We start from the raw sequence: 23387 nt of genomic DNA on the forward strand, positions 1-23387 counted from the left end.
TTGTGATGGTAATCAGTAAGTGATCTTTCTGTTTTTATTGTGAACCAATGAAATAAACCAAGCTTTTTGGTTTTATTTTCTCCCTTCCTTTGTTGAGGTGGAAGAATAAGAGAGTAGCTGGGTTGGGCCTGGTGGTCTGCCAAAGTCAATCCACCACAGACATAAATAGAAATAAAACTTTTTAGCTTGATTATAGCTTATTACATTTCTAATTTTTAAAAATCAATTAGAGTGTATATTGACAGGAAAAACAGAACAGTGATTCATATACCAATTACCACTGAATGTGTCTAGAGAATGATTATGATTTTTTTTTTTAATTAATCATGTTTTGGGACTAAAGAAGAAAAAATATCTTCCAAGTTCTGAAGTCTTTTGTGCACCCCTATATATGTTACAAATTTCCTTGGTGCTTCCTTAACAGGGAATTCATTAAAAGGATATCTGTTTAAGTTACTCTTACGTTCTGTTTAAGAAAGCTCGTTTTTCATATTCTTTTAGTCTTTAGCTATGAAAATTGAATAAATCACTTCTTTACTACAAGAAGTCATAGAATAGTTGAATGATTTGAGTGAGAATGGACCTGTAAAGAGCACTCAGTTCCAACTCCCTGCCATGAGCAGGGACACCCTCTGCTACACCAGTTTGCTCAAATCCCCATCCACCCTGGTCTTGAACACAATTTCTCTGGGCAACCCTCCCCGGGTTATCACCACCCTTCTCTTAAAAGATGTTCTTCCTCATGTCCAATATAAGTTTATTAGGACTGCCCCTTTTGTACTGTCACTACAGTACACCTTGACAAAAGGTGTCTGTGTCTTTACCATAAGCCCCACTTATGTACTGAAAGGTCACGATAAGGTCTCCCTGAGGCCTTCTCTTCTCCAAACTGAACTTTTCCACCTCTCTCAGCCTTTCTTCATAGGAGAATTGCTCCAGCCAACAACCAAATACCTTTGTTCCTTTGGTCTAGAATTGTTCTGCCTGCAAGTAAATTTTATGTGCTAATTTAATTTACTTACACAATCAAATTATGGGGAAAATTTGTCCTTGTCCTTCTTCTCAATGTTATTACAATTATTACTTTTTTTTTTTTTAATTAATACCCTGTTTTTTTCTGCAGTTTTTTTTACAAAACAAAGAGAGCTTTTAATTATACAAATAATAATGATTTAGACACCTGGATAAAATTTGGGAAATAAAAAATTCACAATTCCTTAAAAAAGGTATTGTCTATTACAGCTACTGCTTCACAAAATTTGGATTTATGCTGAAGTAGACCCTTTCCTTGAAAAGTAAGCACTGATTTCTGCACTTCAAAAAGATGATTTTGTGTACTTTTAATCAGATTATCAAACTCTTCAGGATACCCTGAACTACCCTTATTCCTAACATATTGCAGCTGCCATTTCTCAGAAGAAAACGGGATTTGGGAGTGGTAACTTTTTGGTACAGCCTTGTCTCTTGAGCTAAAGATGATGTTTTTGAAACTATATTTCTCTTCATGTAGTATTGATCAAGACTTTTAATATTTAAATGAATGGAATAAAGGCATTATCTAACTGTATAATTTTTATTGTAATTCCTACTTTTTTAATACACTCACTTATAGAAGACACTTTATAAAAACTGTTGTACAAGTGAATGCAGATTTAATCCTCCAGTAGAAATTTGTTTTTGAAATATGTCCTTAGAGCTTCATAGCTTTCATTAATCAGCATTATTGTATGTAACATGCTTCAGAGGAACTGAAATTGATTTTTATAAGGAAGTGAAAACTTTTTGTGTTGTATTGACTTTTGTTATTTTTTCCTTTTCCTCTATAGTATGAGTTACTTCTCTTTCTCCTCCTACCGCCCCCCAGATATTTCATGTTAGTAAATTCTACTGCATCTTGCTAAGATTTTTCAAATACTTTTTGAGCAATTTTGGCTCCCCTTTCTTTTTTCTTCTTGGATGTTAGGAGCACCGTTCACTGTTTGCAGAGCCTTACATGGCAGAAAATGACTCAGGCTTTGTTACCCAGAAGAAAAAGAGGTTGTTGCCCATGCTGGAATTCTCAGAAAAAGATCAGGGAGCACTGATAAACTTTTGAAAAGGTAAAGTCTATATCTAAAATTCCATTTCTTCTCACTATCTGATGACCTGTCAATTTGACTAAGTCCAACAAGGTGTTGCATGCAAACCAGGGTGTTTCAAAGTGACATTCCAAAAGTTAACATCCAAGTTCAAGTTTAATTGCCCAAAGAAGCTGTCTGATTGCACAAGTCATCATCTTCTAGGGACTCTCAATAAAAATTAGACCACTTAGTTTCCTAATACAGGAGCCTGTAAATATATATCCATCCAAATGACTTTGGTTAAGTATTGCCACTTACAGGGAATATCACCTAATTTGCTATGCAAGATTGACCTTTTTGACAATAATTTGTTAACATGAATTTGGCACAGGTTTACAGTGTTAAGTGATTAGACAATCAATACAACTTGATGTGTGACATAATTAATGTGTGTGTCACATTGCTGTGAGGTTTATAATATAATCTGGACTGTGTTGGACCCTGGCTGGTTCTGTTTAATGCACTTGGTAGGTCACAATATAACATGCAGTGTCCCTGGAGTTCATCTGGACTACCTGAGTTAATAAAGACTGGGACAACTTACAGTAAATGCTATTGCTCTGGAAATAGTAAAACCAAATTAATTACTTTCTGAGGGGATAGTCTAGATATATTACAACTTGATCAATAGCTAATTTGGAGAAATCTTACTTGTCTGCAGTATATATGCAAGTTGATCAGACGATAGGTGCTATGAAAATGTTGCCATATTCCTTGTGAATGATGCTTACAAAGGATGTATCAAGTGACAACACATGCAAAAGTTCATGCACACAAACTCTGACATGAAGATTTACATATGAAACATTCACTTGCAAGTTCAACAAATTTTATCCGTAGCACAATAAATTAGGTTTTGAGAATATGGGGACATTGTTTATGTTGCACTGTAGGCAACTCCATGTACATAAACTAGAAATAACTTTATTCTAGTTACAGATAATTTTAAAGACTTGCAGGGATTTTTTTTCATATTTTTGAAGAAAGTATGGTTAAATATATATATATTTTTTAATTGATATTATGCCAGTGAATGTTGTGGAAAAGTTGACATTGGAGCCTGAAAATCTGTAATTACAATTTAGATCATATTCAGTCAGTAGATATAGGACATGAGAAAGTTTGGACAAAATTAGATGGAAGTTGAAAGTGATCGTCCTAGGTTTTCTTGTCCCTGTAACTGAAGGTAGTTATAGAAAGTAATATATTCTGGAAATATGTTCTGGAAACTTCCCACATTTGTCAATTATGGTAGTCTTTCAGTGTTTCTAGAAGTTAGTAAGTTAGTCATGATAATGACTTCATTTGTGAAATCATCCCTTTGGTTTTTGGCTCTATTTTATAAGTACATAAAAAAGCCCATCGTATTTCTATTAGTATTTCAATCCACTCATCAAATATTCATTTATGTCTCTTATATTTAAATGATGTAATAATCTAGAAAGTGGATTGTAGGCAACATTATAATCCTGATATCTGGATGATGTGACTTTAACAAAGGAATTTTAGTTCTATCAAATTGTTGTGTTATCATTTAGTAGACATTTTTGACCTGTGTGCAGAGTGTTATTTGTCCCATGCTTGAAACTTAGTTTATTTTAGCAATTTCATGTTACTATTTTATTCAACTTTGATTAAAAAGAATAGAAATCAGTAGAATGCAGTCCTTATAGTTCACCAAAGGAACTTTCCTAAAAGGAACTGTAGTCATAAGAAGGTTTGGAAAACAACTCTGTTTGTTTTTATTGCTGGGGATTTTTTAGTAGTCTTGAATCACTAAGCTTAAGTTAGGTAGTTCTTTTACTCAACAGCACTTCTCATGTAATAATAATCTGGAGATGAGGTTAGAAAGGACTTGAAAAGGTCAATGAAAACTGTTTTATTTAAGATTTATGTGCATCAGGCTTATGAGGAAAGAAGGCTCCAAGTGAGAGTTATAAGGTTTGCTTGCTCTGTGTGGACAATTGCCCTATGAATTATCCTTAGTGATCCTGTAAAAGGGATAGTAACATAAGCTCTTACCCCTGACAGAAATGTGAGAAATATCACTGGGAAGTTTGTGTTTGATGCTAAAAATATTGGGAGGAAAACCTTTTTCACCTCTGACTTAATAAGATTTGTGTGGTGAAGTAGAGATACTCTAGATTTTTAATGTTTTGGGAGCTCAATATTTATTTTCTTTTCCTTGAAAGGAGGGGTATATGCATCACATTATTTGATAACTCAGCGCTAGCTGGCAGTGCCATCCTTGCAAGACATCCTGAGGTGAACTCCTGACATTTCTTAATGCTTCTTGAAAAAAAAGGCTGCTCTCTTTAAAGGAGAAGATTTTTGTCTGAAGTACCTTAAGCAAACAGCTAAAAAGTAGGGATAGCCACCCACTGTTTCTCAGCTTATTTTGATAGGACTGAGGAATGAGCTTTGCAGAAATCATGCAAAATATTGCCAAGCTGATCAAGATAGGTGTTATTTGTGGTGGTACTGTCATGCAATTAATAACTCATGGTGTTTAAGTTTGAATTGGTCTTACTTAACCTTTGAAGTCCAGCCTAACCTGAATCTTAAAAAAGGAGAACAAGTCCCCAAAATTAATGTAGTGTGTGTTTCTGTGTTTTAGCAGTTGTAGAATTTTGAATTTTTTTCCTTTGCTTTTTAAATAGGACTTAAGATTTTTAATTTAATTGAATATTGTTACTAACACAGGTATATGACTTTGGAGTTATTTTTCCCATGGGATCCCTCACAATGCTGTGTGTTAATAGCTAGAAATGTTTTGATGAATGCCACTGTTTTGACTTCTGCTGAGCAGTGCTGGCACAGCACCAGCACTGTCTCTTCACCAGTAGTCTGAGGGATGGACGAGATCTTGGGCAAGGACACGACCAGGTCACCTGATCCAGTTCGACCAGATATTCCATAGCATATGATGTCAGCTCAAATACAAAAGTTAAGAAAAAGGAGGAGGAAGTGGGGCATTCCCTATTTACAATATTTGCCTTCCAGATCAGCTGCTACACATTCTGAAGCCATGCTTCCTGGGAAGTGGACGAGCATTGCTTGCTGGTGGGAAATAGTGAAAAACTTTCCTTTTTGTCTTTTCTTCATACATGTTACCCTTGTTTAGTAAACTGCCTTTGTCTTGATCCGCAAGAGGTTTTATCCATCTTATTTTCTCCCACCTCCCACCCAATGTCCTGCTGAGGATGTGAGAGATAGGATGGCCTGCTGGGCATTTGGTGTCCAGTCAAGGTTAACATACCGCAGTTGCTATTTCACTTACCTGTTCTCTTGAAAGAGGAAAATTTGGGGAATTCTTCTAAAATTCTCAGGTTTTTCCTGTCCACGATCTTTGGCGTTACTTTGATGAAGGCAAAAAACAAACTTGAAAGATTGGCTGCAGAGTCTAACAGACAATATGGTAGCACCAGTAAGCACACACGAATAAGCATATTATAGATGTATAAAAATTTGAAATGCTTTGGAGGAAAATATTTGTTGTTTTGGGGTTTTTTAGTGTGAAACATGAATGTAATTATTAAAAAAAAATTTTGAATTGTTTTTTGCATGGTTATAGAAGCTTATCTGTAGTAGGAAGGAACTTGTCATCCTGTAAATGTCGTGATTTGTCCTCTGTATGAGATGTCTGCATTTAGAAGAAAAGTTGCCAGGTGACAGAGCAATACAGTGGGTGAATTTCAAGAATTTTGTCCTTTAACAATTCCCAGAGAAGACAGTTTGGTATGGGTTTGTTTGTGGTTTTTTTTCTTTTTTTTTTTTTAATTGCTAAAAAAGCCCCATGAAACTGTCACAAAGTAGGGCCTGTTTTGAAACATACCTTGTGGTAATTTTTGGATCAAGAATATGGATTGGAATCAAATGTAGCTGATTCCAAAAACTGAATTTCAAGAGTAAGTCAGTGGTTTTTTTGCACGTTCCAAGCATATGGAGGGATGGAGCTAGTCGTGTGTCTGGGTCAATGCTGAAACAGTAGGAGTACCTTTATGCTTAAAATTAACCACAGACTTGAAATTATTCACTGAACATGGGATTCTCTGTGGAATTTCACTAATAATTATTTCTAAAAAGCACAGGTACTTCAACTTTCTGAACCACCTGTCAGCTAGATTAATAGCATCTTGGCAGCTGATTACAACCACCGGTATGTAGTGGCTACCAGATGAGCATTAATTTAGTTTTATATTAAGCATGCAAAACAAGTAGAGAAAATATAATCATTTATTATTATAATAGTTCTAAGTTATAACCAGCTGTATGATTTATGCTTCAATTAAACTATGCAGCTTGTACAAAGTCTTCTTCCTGTATTAATCATGCAAACTGGTTCATTATTTATGACTAAAAAAAGCAGATGAGCCAGGGTTTTCAGTGATGATTGGGAAAGGTTTCATATTTGCAACACCCCCCATATTAAGCGTGGCAGGAAAGATAAAGTATTTAATATGAAGAAAAAATTTGATAGTGTAGAATTTCCCAGTTTTGAATTGTAATACTATCAATCTGCTGTTACTCCGTAAAATGAATTTTAATGATACTATCACTTACACCCCTCAAAGCCTGTAGACTCCTCAAAGTCAGTGAAGGTAGTCTTTTTTTTTGTTTTCAATTTTGGTTGTGTTTGATAAACTATTCACTAAGAAAGACACAGTGAATGTCAGTGGACATGACAGCAAAGAGAACTAGGGATAAAGCTATGGCTTTACTTTCCAAGTCCATTTGCATCTCTTAGGTGTGCTTGATTGAGCTGGTCTTGAGGAATGTGAACTGTGTGAATACTCTGGATACTTGGTGAGTGGCTGTTCGATAAAGTATTTCTCCTGCCTTGTGCCTCTTGAATTTATGTTAACTATAACAAAGCTTTCCCTGAAACCTGCATGTTTTGCCCAAAAAAAAAAAAAAAAAAAAGAAAAAAGAGAAAAAAAACCAAAACAAACAAACAAAACCCAAAAAAAACCCCCATAAAACAACCAAACTTGAGGTTCACACTAGATTACTTAACATGGAATATATGGAGCAGATTGATCCAACCTACCTATTTTTTATAAAATTAAATAACTAAAAGTTTACAAGGTAAAGTATAAGAATGGAGATCACAAATGAGCATAGCCTTATTTCTTCATCTCCCCCATGCTGGTTTTTTTTCCTTTCCCTCCCTGATTCTATTTTTTTCTTCTTTTCCCACCTTCAACTTTCATTTTCTTCATCTCCCACTCTTCTGTCTGTCTGGGGTGTCTTAAGCCCAATCTTGTGATTTCTATTATGGTGAGAAGAGTCTGTGAAATTGACTAAAAAGAATGAATTTTGTATGTTATCAAGCTGTAGTAATTTATTATAAAATAAATGTGACGTGTATTCAGAGTTATGATGTCAAAAATTCCTAATTTACTTGTTAGTATTGCAGCTAAGTGAACAAACTCTGTAACTGAAAGTTCTGGAGCTTTTTTTGTTAGTTAAAAGAGATTTTTTTCCCTATTACAAGTAATTGAATAAATGTAATTAGGGAAGCAAAAAACCTTTAGTAAAAGACAGTAATATTTTCTTTGTTTTCGCATCATCTAAATATCAATAAGTACTAAATTTGGTGGCAAATGTTATAGGATCCAATATTAAAATTAAATTGAAGTTTGACTTGATTATATTATAGGAGACCTTCCTAGGGGAGTTAAGAGATAGAGTAGTGTGAAAACACTAGATTACTTCTACAGAACATTAAGCAATTCAACATTTACACTGTGGAATTTTATTGCAGGAGTCTGGGTTAATTTGTGTTTTACCCAAAATCGAATTTACTTGGACAAGAAATACCAAAACTTATAGGTCACCTACACTTCTGGCATAAGGCAAGGGAGCAGGTTTTCCTATTGCTGAAAAGAGAAACACCAAACCCAGGAATGCCAGTTGACACAGTATAAAGGTGTCTAGAAAGCAAATAAGGAACTGAAGGCTATGATACTTGAACATGTACTAATGGGGTGACATAGAGTAGAGGAAATGCAATGCCCTGTACTCAGAAGAAAATGTGACACCACCTAAGGTTGTATGTATATAATTGTTTCAGTGACTTCCCAAGCCTGTTGTGAGATGCGAGCATGAAAGGTATAAAGTCTAAATAATTTTATATTAGTGTTGGTGAAAATCAATTGGCTTAGTCCATATGAGTAGAATTGTGAATTCACACTAAACTGTTTTATAAGGCATTCACTTAGGTAGACTTCTATGTAAGAAGATATTCTTAGCTCATGTGAAAATACAGATTTTTCATGTTTCAGGCCAGTGAAATGAAACATGCACTGCTTCAATACAAAGGCTCTAATGAATCTCAAATAAATGATTTAAATTCTGTAAGTACTAATTTGAATATGGGAAATATTAGAACAGGTATTTTCTTCAGTAGCATCTAAAATACAGCTGCTGTAACTGCTGTACATTATGTCCCAGAAAGAAATAGCAATCCCATTAGGAAACAGGAAAAAAAAAAACTATGGAAAAGAAAATACTGCCTTTCACAAGATTGTGTGCATTTTGTAAACAGTTGAACCATACCTGGACCTTATCTAGAGCATGAATAGCAATCTGTTTCTTTGAGCTCATCCATAATCAAGAAGCTGAGAAAGAAAAAGCTCAGAAGTCACTCAGGCAGGTAGGGGTAATAGCAAAAGAGTTTTTGATAAAATATTTAGGGAATTGCATGAAGATGTTGAATGTGAACATACCTAGAAATAAGTTGCTGTTTTCAAAAATTGCAGCAGTGCATATTTCTGCATTTAAAACATATATATCCAGTGAGACCCTTTTGATAATTTGTGTGTGTGTGTATGTTTGTCTCTGATAAAATAATGTATTGTCTCAAAGTATAGGTGGAAATAGATTAAACAAATGTTTGGATTAATTAATTGCAAGTTCCTCATATATTGGGACCTGACGTGTTTTGGGATAGAACATGTGAAGAATAGGATCCTTGGCATTGAAGAAAGGAATATCTTGGTTTCGTTTTCTTTGTCTTTCCATTTGAAGTAGATAAAAGAAAACTTGTAAAGAATAATTCTTAAGAAAAATTCTTAATGAATGACTGTTTTAATATAGTGTTAAGTTTTATTTCTCCCTGTATAGCGTTATATTTTATTCATTCAATTTAACCATGAATAGAAATAATAAATTGCAATAATCTTAGGTAATAAAGGTAGTAAATCATAGTCTAAGTTAAAACAGGCAAAAAACCTGACCAAACAACACCAAAAAGAAAAACCACCCCAAAACCCAAGTAAACAGGAATTTTCTTTTGTCTTTCCTAGGTTTTATAACTTTTTTTTTTAGTAGAATTTTTCTTTCTTGTTTGTGGCTGTTCATGTTTCTAATGTGTTTCCTTAAGTAGTCATTATTTGGCTAATGAAGTCAGTTAAATGTGTTTGGAGTTAGCAATGACTTTTTCCAAGCACTTTTTTTTAAATTCTGCGATCTATCGATGTGATCAAAGAGCTGGAAGAAACAGCATATTGGTTTTCTGATGCATTTTCTTAGCACAGTATGCAGTTTCTGTTATCCTGTGATCAAAGACCACACAGTGAATGCCATAGTTATATGGTTGCCCCCTGAGGGGAGAAATAAAAAAAGAGTGCTTATAAATTAGGATTTTCATTGCATCTTAGGGTTACTGACATTTGTGGTATTTGGACAGAGTAAAACTTGCCTAAGTAGGACCTGAATTGTGAAGGCATCTCTTAGGGAAAGAAGTCTTGTAAATTAAGAGCCTGTGACTTTATTTAACAAGCAAATTCAGGATCATCAGAGTATCTATTAAGAATATGTCAAATGACTTATGTAAGTTGCATACCATGATCAATTGTTTTTCATGTTTCAAATCTTAAAGGAAAAGGATGAAATGTGAAAACAATTAATTTAGACAATTCTGTATGAAGCACTAGGAAAGTCTTTTTTCTGCTGCAGACATGGAAGCTCTTGGCTAGTCATAGACTGCAAAATGACAGCACCTTTTCTCAAGATAAAGGGCTGTATTAAGAATGTATCCTCAAAATGTATCAACTCAGTCTTGCTGTCTGCATCTGGAATACCTGATGTGTTTTTAGAAAAGACAAGCTATTTTGAGCAAAGTAGCAAGTCACTTGTCATTTGAAACAGGATCAATACCACTGTTTCTTTCCATTTTTTGGCAGCTTATGCTACATTTAAAGATTATCTGACATTTAATACAAGTTTTGAGTGCATTATCAAGATGTAAATATCTGCAATTGCATGAACATCTATTACATATATTTGTAATGTAGTTAATGTTAATTTTAATAATAAAATATTTAGTATTATGATTTCCAGTAGTCTTAAGTCTACAAAGTTACTAGGCCTAATCACTACATGGTGTTCAAGTGAGATGTTCCAGTCCCTTTGTCATCTGTGAACCTTCATTTGATTCTTTCCAGTTTCTACATGTCCTTGCTGTACTAGGGAGAACCTGGAGGTCCCTTCTAACCCAGAACAGTCTGTGATTCTGTGAAATGGACACAGCACTCCAGATGCAGCCTCACCAGTGCAGAGTAGAGGTGAAGGATCAACTTCCTCAGCCTAGGAGCAGCATTCTTCCTACTGCAGCCCAGGATGCCACTGGCCTGCTTTGCCAAAAGGACATAGTGCTAGCTCTTGTTCAACTTGGATGTACAAAAGCACCTTCAGGTCCTTCTTTCTGCAAAGTTACTTTACATTTGGATGTCCCCCAGCTGATGCTGGTGTATAAGGTTCTTCTCCAGATGAATGTCTTGTTGAACTTTCTTTTGTTGGACTCAATTCGGTTCATGTCAGCCCAGTTCTCTAGCCTGTCCAGGTCCCTTTGGATAGCAACATGACCTCTGGCCTATCAGTCATGCCTCTCAGTTTTGTGTGATTACCAGCCATCTGGTAATTCATGGGACTATGAGTATTCCTTTGAATGCTGGGAATGCTATTAAGGGAATTTTGGACATTGTTGTGTGTAGATTATAAAGATTGCTTAAATAAAAAGCCTGGTTGCAGTTGAATTGACAGAATAGTTGTAATATGTGGCTGTCAGATTCAGGTTTCAAAATTTGTAATGCTTAGCTTCTAGTCTATTTTCCGGTTGGTCAGCTTGAGCGGATCTTGATGTGTTAATTTTAAGAACAGGGTTTTAAAATACCTTATAATGTGTCAGATTTGTAAACTATGTGCTTTACTAAATGGTTTTCTGTGCAACTTCGGTTTATTATCTTTCCCAAGAAAACCCATAATCTAATTCTGTATGTAAATGTTTAGTTGCTAAATTATACACTAAGTAAATGTATTATAGTAGACAATGCCATCAGAGATGTCAGCTATGTCTGTGTCTCTTTTGTATCATCATTTTCTTTCTAAATCAAATTACGTCATCCAGCAGAGATGCCACCCTGAGCTAACTGATCTAGCAGGGGGCTTAGAACAAGATGATCTTTAAGATCCCTTCCAACCCGAGCCTTTCTATGATTCTACAATACTGTGAAATCTGCAAAGGTATTCAGTATAGATTAGTTCCTTTTACTTTTGAGTTTGTGTTGTAGAGTTGAGACATGTTGCTCACAATTTATGTTCTCATAGGGACTACACTTTTTTTTTAAACTATATAACAGATCAATGTGTTAATATTCATCAGTAACTTCTAGTACACCCTCCATCTCCAAGGTGAAATCAGCCAGGTGAAACCATTTTGGTTTGAATATTCTTTGAATGGTAAAAACTGACTTAGGAAGGGGGAGAAGGGTGTCCTTTTCAGAACTACATGAAATCAGTTGTTCCTCGTTATATTGTGTATTATCACCTTGCTCAGAACCAGTAGGGAAGATGTCTTTTCATAGAAAATTGTGAATTAAGTTTGCCAGTGTAGTGCAACAATTCTGTAAACTACCAAATAATGGTTGCACAATGAAGTTTCTTTTGCTTTTGCTTCCAGTTATAAATCGTTCAGGCAGAGAAAATACTATGTTTATTCTACTCTTTCATGTATTTGTATTGTGAGAGGGCATGCTGTTTAATCATTAGCTTTCTTATGTTTGCATGGTATGATAGCCTGCTGTGTGGTGCTGCTTCCCTGGGCTTGATGCAGTCAGGGATGCATGCTTTGGGGGAAAAGCAGTTGTGAGAGCATAAAGGAAGTAACTTCACTCTCTGTAGAGCTGGCTGTAACTGGTTGATTCAGTGAAGAATTCTTTGTGGGAAAATATTTGGTCAAAAAAATGCATTTGAAAGTACAATTTTGTGGAGATGTGTTTTAACATTAACACTTTGGGATGACGTTTATGATTAATATAATGACTATATCAGCTATTCTTTCAAATGTTAATTTTGTTTCATTCCTACTCAGTTCTTCAATCCCAGGTAGGAGCTGGGTAACAGAAATTGTGAAGGACAAGTCACTCCAAGTGATAGCTTCCTGAAAAATTCTTCCTTTTGGGGCCTGCTTGGTGTCAGTTTTCAAAGCAGTCTGATTTTTAGTAGGCTGTGCTGTGTATTCTCTGGATACTCAAATAATTTACTGGGTACCTGAACAATAGTTTATGTCCCACTGACCCAGTTGCCAAGGATTTTCACTCTGGGAGAGAAAAAAACTAATCAGGAGTCATTTGGAGCTAACATCCTCACCCAGCTGTGTTAAAGATGAAATGATTGCATTTATTTAAAAGTGGAAATGGAGAAGTTATATAAATATAAAACATTTCGGAATGACTGCTGTAGTTAACTATAAGTTTTGATTACATGGGGATAATTTTTTCATATCTTTAGATGAACTATCTTTGCTCAGTGAGAAGGGTAAGAAGGTAAATTGAACTTCAGTGCTGTCATAAAATAGAATTCAGCAATCTGGTTTATTTTTAGTTACTATGATTGGGCAGCATGTTATAGCATGTGGGAAGGGAAGTAAATATTATTTGTTTGTTTCCACCTACCTAATGAATATTTTTTAACTAAATGTCTTAATTAGCACATCCTTGACCTTAGACACCTTTTCGGCTACAATCTTGTTCAAGATTCAGTATGTAGTTTTATGTATTTATGTGTTGTTTTAATCAGATTCTACCACACTCCCTCATTTCTCATTTCATTAGCACATAGATACTTTCCTGAAAAATCTCAGAAAAATCGCCAGTGCATATTTGCTTTAATGTAGTTCTGCAAGCATGTTGTGAGCCCAGCCACTTGGGATCAAACAAGCTTGTATACACAAAAGATGTATCATCATGGGTACATCCTGTATTTATTTTTTTGTGACTTGACAGTGTTGGGAAACCTGTGAATACTGCTGCCAGAGACTGAAATATTATGGTTTATGACTTAAACATTTTCATGAAGGACTTATAGCAAAACTGTATTACAAAAGCATCAGAGAAGACTACCTCACCCTGAATGGGGCTCTGAGAGGCCCTGGACCACTCGCTGATGAAGATAAGATAAAGTAACTGGGGACATTCACAAGCACAAGCTTAACACCTCAGGAGTGGAGGCCACAGCCCCAGGGCTATCAACTGCCAGGCACGCACAGGCACCAAAGGGTGGGGAGAGGACAGGCTTTGGGTGCGTGTTGGAAAAACCTCTGGCGAGAGGCCCAGTGACTGCCCATCCTCCACTGCTCAGACCAGCTCAACTGAGGGGCCCCTTTACCCGGAGAGAAGCTGCATCCACATGAAAGACAGCAGAGGGGGTGTCATGGCCCATCAAAGGCCCCCCCAAAGGTGTCCCCAGACCCTGCACCAGAGATGATGCAACAGACCCTCAGTTTTGCAAGGGACAGTGTCAAACTGACCCCCTGGAAGGGAGACGCATGGGCATTCCCACTTGGCCCAGAACGTATATTAATCCACGGGATTCTGTACTCTTCAGTGTGTGGCCGCATGTGGCGGCGTGTGGTGGCATGGCATCGTGATGGGGAACCCTCACCACCAGAAGACCACATGGAGGGGAGCGATGAGATGTCCTTGGGACCCTCGGATGGGTGATATGTTCCCACCTAACCCCTGTCACCTCTCCCTCTCCCCTCACACCCCACCCCCCACCCCTTCTTTCACTATTTCTTTCTTTCTTTTCTCGTTCTTTCTCTTTGCCTCTTTTACTATTAAATAAAACATACCAATTTTTTGGCACCAACATCTAACCTCGTTTGGTTTTAATCTCATTTCTGGGTATATTTTGGACCTTCAAAGTTCTTTCCAGTTTATACACAGAGGCTTAATTTTCTTTGCTCTTCTGGGTTTAAACTGGATCGCAACAACTGCCTTTAAGTTTCTCTTTGTAGTCTTCCCTCAAATGAACAAACAAAATCAAACAGAATGGGCAGGATGGATGAAACACACAGAGATCCTATTCTAAAAGAGTTTGTTGCTTGTTAATGTCTTTCCACTTCTTTGGATATGGGGAGATGTATCAGCTGGTGACTGCGTTATCATTTTCTCATCCATATAAATGAATACATAGCAAGAATTAAGAGAAATTTCCAAACCAATAGATTGGTTTCAAATCTTAGAACCATAGAATTGTTAAGGTTGGAAAAGACCTCTAAGATTATCAAGTCCTACAACACAGTCCAACAAGCACAGTCTTGTTCACCACTAAACCATATCCCCAGCTGCTATGTACACACATTTTTTGAACACTCCCAGGGAAGGCGATCCCAGAACAGGGCATGTTTTCTACTTTTTTGCCTGTTTATCAAAGATAAAGTTCATGGTGCAATGACTGTATATACCAACACGTACATTTTGCCAATGCTCCCAAGTGAAATTTTATATTCTGCTGCTTCTGATGCATATGATCTTGTAGCGAACTAAGTCACAAGTAATCCATAAGAAAACTTATTTTTCTGAAGTAGGGTAAATTATACACATTAAAGGCTGTTTGAATGCATGGAGTGAAGTGTAAAGAGCAAATCTGAAAAAGAAGCATCAATGGTAACAATGGAAGGAGGTGAACAGTGGGGAGTAGGAAAAAGAAAACACCAATAGTGCATTATATATTTTGTTGTGTAAGTAGACATTATTTTACAGGCAGTTATAGCCTCCTATTTATTGAGAAGAGGCTTCTCCTGGGGTAATTACTGTCTAAGAAGGAGGTTTCATTCTAGTATTAATTCTGTAAATAAGGTGAAACTGCTGCATGCAGGAGCGAATGTTCTCATTTAGTATTCCTTTAAAGACTAGCATTCTTTCATCAATGATTCAGTTTTACAAATCATTATTATGCCGTAAATTATTAAGTTGCATAAATTATTCTTTGTATGTAATGTGCAAGTTTGAAGGCAAATAGAATTTTATACTTTTCTCTAGATGACAGAAGCCATTCTTCTCTTTTTATTCATTCATTTGCAGAGACTGCAATTCTTATTTTTTTAATTTGCTTTACATAACTGAATTAAGCTTTGACCTAAGAGTTATTTTGCCATGTGAAACTTACATCAATGAATAGCAGAACTTCTAGAAGAAACCATTCTCTGCATATTGGAGGGAAAAATATATAGGTCATTAAATATGTATATGTCCTTAAATATACATGTAAATACTAAAAAATCGTTGTGCTGGTAATGGTATTTGATAACCACCACTCCTAACACCCTCTCCACCCCTCCAACCAAAAACTCTTTTACACCCAACTGAAAACCCTTTAAAAACAGAACAGAACCCCAAACAAAGAAAATCCAACCTTCGGGCTGGGTTTAACCTGATACAGATAAATCACAGGTGGTACTGTTAATTGGGTTGGAGGCAGGAAGTATACAAATACAATTAACATTTTTACAAGAACCAAGGAAGCTTTTTTGCTGTTGAAACTTGTCAGCAAATACCTCAAGGACAATTTTTCAGTGTTAGAGTCTTTCTCACTCTTATCTCTGCTTTCTTACAGTGCTAGCTTATTTAATGCTTAATTTTAAGACTGTCTTTGGTTTCTAATATATCTGTGAGGTGTTTTCTGTGACTTAGCTGGCCAATGCTATCTTGGAGAACCAAGTAATCCACTTATTTGTTTCACTGTTATATTTTTAAGAGCATATTCATGGATATGCCAAAATGGAAAAAATTATCTCCTGCCCAGTCATTCTGCTCAAAGATGCTATTTTTGTCTTTACTGTTAGTAGTCATATTTCTGTCTGCTGGAACATCTTTCTCTCCTTAAGCAGCAGCAGACATAACATTTTACATATAGTTAGCTATCTTTTTTCAAAATGGTTGTGAAGTATTTGCAAATTATATGACACTGGCAAACTAGCAGTCTTCTGAGCAAAAGAATGCCTGTCATCTTTATAAGTTATGAAAAACTAATTTCTTCAATTAATTCGTCATATTTTTAGTCTTCTGCATAGTTCATTCCTCTACATCTCCATTTCCATAGTAAGTGCAGCAACAATATTAACTTGAGAAAGGAAAATTGTAAAAAACTTGACTTGCAAAAAAATTATTGCAGATGTTTGTGCATCCTTCAGTTTCCAGAGGCACTGTCTCATTATAGTTATTTTCATTGTAAGCAGCAGCAATACAATGAAAGAAGAGATGAGAGAAATGTAGTCCATATCATGCTGGAAGAGTCCACTATTTTTTGTTATTGTACATAGCAAGAAAAGCAACAAAATGATAATTTTTTGTATCAATTTTTCATCATTTGAAATAAGACTGAATTATTTCCCCAGATTATTTTCCAGGAATTTGAATCCTTTGAAATCCAAGACCCTGCATTGAATAATTACAAACTGAGCAATTAGTTTACCATGTGAGGTGGGGCACAGCTCCAAAACTGAGGCCATTACTGGTATTTGGATCTTAGTTTCATTTTTGCTGGCAATGAGACCAGAAACCTGTTATAACAGTCCAGCACAAAACTGATGTCTCTTTAGGGACATTAAACAAAGGTTTAGTCCTAGGAAGAAAGAAAATTCTTCAAAGAAATGTTGCTTTAATTAGAAGTAGGCAGCAAGCATGAACTTCACCCCTGGTTTGTACCTGTTCATCTCTGAGTGATTTCCCTTCTTCCAACCCTTTTTCCCCATTGGCCACCTTCCTGTCTCTCCATAGGCAGGAAAATGGAAGACCCAGTATAATTATTTTTTTTTTCCCATTAAATATCAAACACTATTCCTGTATAGAACTGTTTTGGAAGCCCTAGCAATCTCCTGCTAGTAAAAAAATAACTTTTTTTACACATGTTGTTCACTTTCAGAACTCCCCAGTAAATTGTCTGTGTACATCCTGTTAATATTTCTTATCAAATTAAAGAATAGTTGAGATATTTGGTATTCATTGTGGTCTCTAGGTAGTGTAATGCTTCCTTTATTTATTCCTGAAATATTCTGGAGGAATTCTGGATTTTTCTCATATGTGGTTTCATTATGCCATATAAAATTGTAGGAACTTAATGAAAACAAATTCACATTTACTTCAAGATAATGATGTTCCACATTGCAAGTACTGGAAGTATAATGCAGTATGCTGTTTTTGAAGCTCACTGAATATCCAGGAATCATCAGGAGATGTGGGGGTTTTTGTTTGTTTGCTCTTTGTGGATTTGGTTTTTATTTACTAATCTGAAAACTTTGCATTGTGCCTTAATTGGAAATATGACCCATCCCTCTCTGCAGTCACAGGAGAACTCTACTTTTTTAACAGTACCTCAGACCCCACACCATCAGCTCTCCATTGGTCTGTCAGAATGGCAAAATGAATTTAGATGAGTTTATGATAAAATAACCCAAGGAGAAGGCCATTCCTTAGCCTGTAGGCTTCCCATTAGGCTGATGCTTATTTACTAAGGATAGTTTTATCAACTTATTCATCAAGGGAGGTAAATAGAGAAGGAAGTTTGGATTGCAAAACGACTGTTCTTGTTGGGCATGTGTTAAACTCTCATCTGACACTGCTTAATTTTTGACACTTGGAGTCCTCCCAATATAAAAATTATTTTGGTATAGATTGTGTACTCCAACACTGTTAACTTCACACATTTTTTTGAACTCTTGAAAAATTTAAGAATTGATAATGTAATGCCGGTTCAAAAGAAATTACTTACACAATTGGATTTGCAGTGCAAGTTTCTGCATAATAAAAAAAATTCTCTACTTCTTGGGGGCACTTCCTAAGTCACTATAATAGAAGGGAGAATATGACTCCTTGCATATGTAAATGTGTGCTTTAAGAATGTCTGTATTTTTAATGACCATAAAGGATAAAATCTCAAGTTCACTATAAAATAGTTTTAATTGTACACAGTTCTAATAATGTGAACAAGAAAAATGTTCTGTAAAATTTGAAGCGTTAAAAATAAAAGTTTTATATGATGGGACACAAAAGGTCAAGTGCAACATTACCCAGTGAAAACAATTCAGGAAAGACTTGTCAGCCCCTGCAGCATTAAAATATCATAATGTCCTCTAATGGGTTTGGAAACCATTAGTAGCCACTGATTCAGCACAGGGATTAGGGTTTGCTTGTTTTGTTGCAAGGTTTCACTAATGCTCTCAAGTATGAATTCTCTGAATAGAGGAAAAGGTTTAGACATATCAAGTCATCATTGTGTGACTTTTTTTCCCTGAATGTTTTCAAGTGAAGAGTCTGCCTAACTAGAAACAGATGAAGTATATAAATCTATTCTAAACCTGGAAGCTTTAGCTGAAGGGCAGAAGGTCTGTAAAGGATTTACTTTTAATTTTATCCACTCTAGAGGTATAGTTGAATATTTATGTGTACAGCTATGTGGTGACCACTGTGACTGTTTGTAAAAGTGAAGTTTTAACAGCAAATAATATACTCCAAAGTTCAAGGGAACAATCTTTTCCCTAGTATAGACTGTAAAAATCTGGTAGTATTTTAGATGGAAGGAACAATTACTATACCATATTTATGCAATAATGACATATAACTGTAAAACTTGTGCGCTACCTCACATTTCTTACCATAAAACTACTATCTCCAAAGTACACAGATTGTTCCAAATACAATTAGTAATTGTGACAATAAGACAGCTTTTTAAGATGTTTTGCAGCTAGAGAAAACTCTAGACAAAAAACCCCTCAGATTTCTAAAAGGCTTGTTCAACAACTTGGAAACGTGAAATTAATGAGCAACATGAGATCCCTTAACAGCCAATAGCTTTCCAGTTTATGAAACTCCCCTTCCAGTTGAAAAAATAAGTGATTGTATCTAAGTTGCTCAAGAAACACCCTAGTGTGGAAATTCTCTAGATTTGCAGATGATGTATATCTTACTTTGGTGTGTCCTACATTAAACTGTGTGAAAATGTGCTGGGCTAGGCCAAACAGTCCCCATCAAGGACACACTCACATATTTTTTGTGAGGTTGCATATTTGGACATATTAGGGCTCTCAGTGGTGATTTGAGGATGACTGCAGCAAGTTTTGTGAAAGACATTTCATAAGACAGTTCTTTAAGAAAAGTAGTTTCACTTTCTGTATAAATAAGGTTTTGTCCTGCCTTTTTTCTCTTTAAAGGGGGCTTTTGGAACGTCAGAATATAGAAATTTGTTTTGTAGTTAATCATATGAGTTATGCTTGGCAGTCCAAAGCTGGAGCAGCCTTTTCTTCCTCCTATCCCCTGCATTGTCTCTACAAGATTTCACAAATTAGATGAAAAAATTAAAGGGAATGATAAAAAATTAGCTTAGCTGCTTTAAATTAGTGACTCTGAAGATGTATTAGACTCATGATCTTCTGCCACTGCAGTGTGGCATTAGGCCTGTCAATATAACATTAAATCTTTGAGTAATTTAAACTAACAAGTTCTGGTGGTTTTATTTTGTTTGTTTTGGTTTGGGTTTTTTTTAACCAACAATAATTTTTTTTTTAATGTTTGAATGGTTTTTTTTCTTTTGAATATCTGAGGTGTAATTAGATGAAAACTAGTTTTTCTTTTGTTTAAGAAAAATGTTGGAAAGACACTTGAAACTTAAATTTATGAGTTAAAACACAGAAATGTAAAAATTTCTTTTCCATTTATGGTTTCTTTATTTTTTCTATAATTATTTATTTTTGAAATGAAAAATTTTTGTTACTTGATGTATAAAAAATGTGAAAAACTACTTGAAGTATAACTGATTTGGGAGAAGAGTATCTTTTGATTAACTTCCACAACTGTTGGTCAGGGCTTCTGGATTTTCCCCCATCACTCAGATGATTTTGGATTTTGTATATATCAAATAATGGGATGGGAATAGCAAAATTCTCTGTTTCACAAGGGCATCAGTAGTGAGGGCCTCAGATGGAAGATGCTGTATGGCTGCCACTCACTAATGGGTTTGATGCATGTCCGGAGATGATTGTTTTTGAAGGTGTAGGTGTTTCCATAACCCAAAACAGTTTAGAAGGATCTTTATTAAGATAAATTATGAACTAGATTGGGATATGTTCCATTGTTTTACTGCAATAAGCCTGTCCTCTTTTTGTATTGTAGGTTGGTGAATAGTTCCCAAATGAATATGGTACTTTTCAGCATGTTATGGTTACGAATGATTCAGTTTATCACTATGTTGTTTTCTGTTACAAGAGTTTGATAAATCCAACAAATTTGTTTTGTTATTTTTTTTTTTTTTAACCTAGTTGAGGCTTTCCTGGGCAACAAAAGACCTATTTTTGTGCAGAGCTACAAATGTACAAAAAAGGTGAGCTACAAAAGTGTAGGGTCATAGTTTATGAGATCCAATGGATTTAGATTTCTTGTTCTCAAATTTTATATGTGTTAAATTTTGTATGTGACTTTCAGGGGGAAAGCAGCCCTGTTAAACTCAAGGTAAATATTGCACTGAGATCAGCTGGGAGCTTTAATAGATAATGAGGCACTTGATCAGGTATCATGGTTTAACCCTAGACACCAACCAAGTGCCACACAGCTGCTCACTCACTCCTCCACGAGCAGGATCAGGGAGAGAATCAGAAGAGTATCTCAACCCACAGGTTCTTCCACTTCTATAGACAGTTTAATAAGTAAATCAAAAGCCATGGGCTACCATTTCCTATGGGCAGGCAGTGTTTAGCCATCTCCAGGGGAGCAGGACCCCATCATATGTAGCAGTCTTGGCAAGACAAAGGCCATCATTCCAAAAGTCCCCTGTTCCTCCTTCTTTTCCCCATCTTTACATACTCAGCACAACACCATGTGGTCTGAAATATCCCTTGGATCAGCTGGGGTCAGCTTTCCAGGCTGTGTCTCTCCCCCAACTTCTTGTGCTCCCCCAGTCTCCTCACTGGTGGGGTGCTGTGAAGGGCAGAAAAGGCCTTGGCTTTGTGTAAGCTCTGCTCAGAAATAACAAAAACATCTCTGTAGTATCAACATTGTGTTCAGCACAAATCCAAAACAGGACCCCATACAAGTTACTGTGAAGAAAATTAACCCAACCCCAGCCAAAACCAGCACATCAGGTGCTTTCCTAAGTTTGCTTTTTTTGGATAATTTTTTTTTTTATTCACCTTGCTTTTTTTATGAACTGCTGGGGTTTTTTTTGGTTGGGTTTTTTTAATACCCAAATGAAAAGTTAGTTTTAAGGAAGACTGAAATCTGATATTGTAATACTGAAGCCCCTTTAGCAACTGTGTTCACCTTCCAGCATGCTGATGCCTTTTTCTACTGCCTGAAACATGAAAACAGCCTCTCAGTTTTGAACTTCTGTAAGTTTGTGAATCATTCATTCATTGCTGATTTTGGAAGTCATATCTGTAGTGACTTTTAAGTCACTATAAGTAGAAATAAAAACGGATTCTTAAGGACAGTTTTACTTTAAAATAAACTCCAAATAAGAAATGTAGTTCATAGAAGGTTTTTGTATAATGCCTTGCATTATTTTTGCATTTATCACAGTTAAATAATTAAAACAAGAAAATCTAAATTCTTGTTAAACTATTTTAGACTTTTTAAAATAATGTACTAGTTGAAGAATCTACAAGAACTCTCCGTGATGATACAGGAGGTGTAGGATTCTCTAATAGCTTGAAATAAGCCATGGGGGAAGGAAAGGAGAAACAGTGGTAAAGATGTGAGAGAAATGTATAAGAGGAGACAACAGCAGGAGGGCAGAGTAAATCATAACAGGAACAGAAGTAAATTTCTTACCACCTTATAAAAAATTAACTACATCAGAATTCTGTAATATTTTGCAGAACTGCTGAAACATGATGCTGGTTTTTTAACTATGAAGTGTGTCAGTGTTTTTGTTTGTTTCTTTAATATAGAATGTCAGCCATTTAAGTATATTTACAATATTATTCTAGTCATACTTACAATTGTACCATAATTGCACTTATGCAATTTATTGATCATTTTCCCATAAGCTAGTTTTGGAAAAAAATGAATTGTATGCAGAATTAAAAGTCCAACCTTCTCCCTCTTTTTACTGAGGATAAATGCAAAACAATATGACTGAGGCAGTAGTTGCATTTTTAAAAAATGATTAAATATTTAAATTTTTCCTTTACATATATATTTTAAAATATTCTGAGCAATAGATAGCTATCTATGAATGACTGTACTACAGTTATGCAGTTAGCTATTATTTAGGTAAAAAGTCAAAAGAAAGAAAAATGAGAAATCTGTCTTGCTCTGACTGACAAGAACAGGAGAGTCAGTATGAGAACTTAAAAGCTTTTACTATGATGTATGTAATTTTCTTTATTTCTGGAAAATATCAAAATTCTGCTGACTAGCTAGATCATGCGTTTCACTTCTGAGCTGTGTCTTGTTTTACTTAGAATATTCACATTGTTCCTTTGCATATTTGGGAAGCAGGTACTGAAATGTTGTAATGCACCTTTGGCATCAATTTTTCAGTAAGTAAAATTACTTCAGTATCTAATGCTGTATATGGGAACACAGATATCTAATTTTAAAGAAATTAAAGCACAAGCCCAATGGTAAATTAATCATGCTAAAATTAAAATTTAAGTACATTGGTGAATTTTTATTACCTACATTTTGTCACTGGAAGAAATGGCTGTACTGTGAGATTTATAGTGTCAGAGAAGGAGCTGGGAAACCAGATGAACAACTTTACCAGTGAGATTGGCCATAAATACATACCTGAAACGTTCTGTTTGTTTGCAATCATACCCCCAGGTGGTTTTGTTATTTTTCAAAATGTATTTATTGATTGTTTCTCCCTAAGCTACTTTTGGACAAAATTAATCATATGCAGAATTGTAAATCAAATATTGTCTCTCTTTTTACTGAGCATAGATACAAATTGATATGACTGGTGCAATAACTGCATTAAAAAAAT

The 23387-nt window shown here is 35.4% G+C and overlaps 1 protein-coding gene across 3 annotated transcripts in view; it reads left to right on the forward strand.

Annotated features, from left to right (window-relative positions):
- Positions 1-23387, forward strand: part of CDH18 (cadherin 18) — a 522337-nt gene that overhangs the window by 24264 nt on the left and 474686 nt on the right. The gene's annotated exons all lie outside the window — the stretch shown is intronic.

This window comes from Corvus cornix, chromosome 2, assembly GCF_000738735.6.
Source record: "Corvus cornix cornix isolate S_Up_H32 chromosome 2, ASM73873v5, whole genome shotgun sequence".
NCBI classification, from domain to species: Eukaryota; Metazoa; Chordata; class Aves; order Passeriformes; family Corvidae; genus Corvus; species Corvus cornix.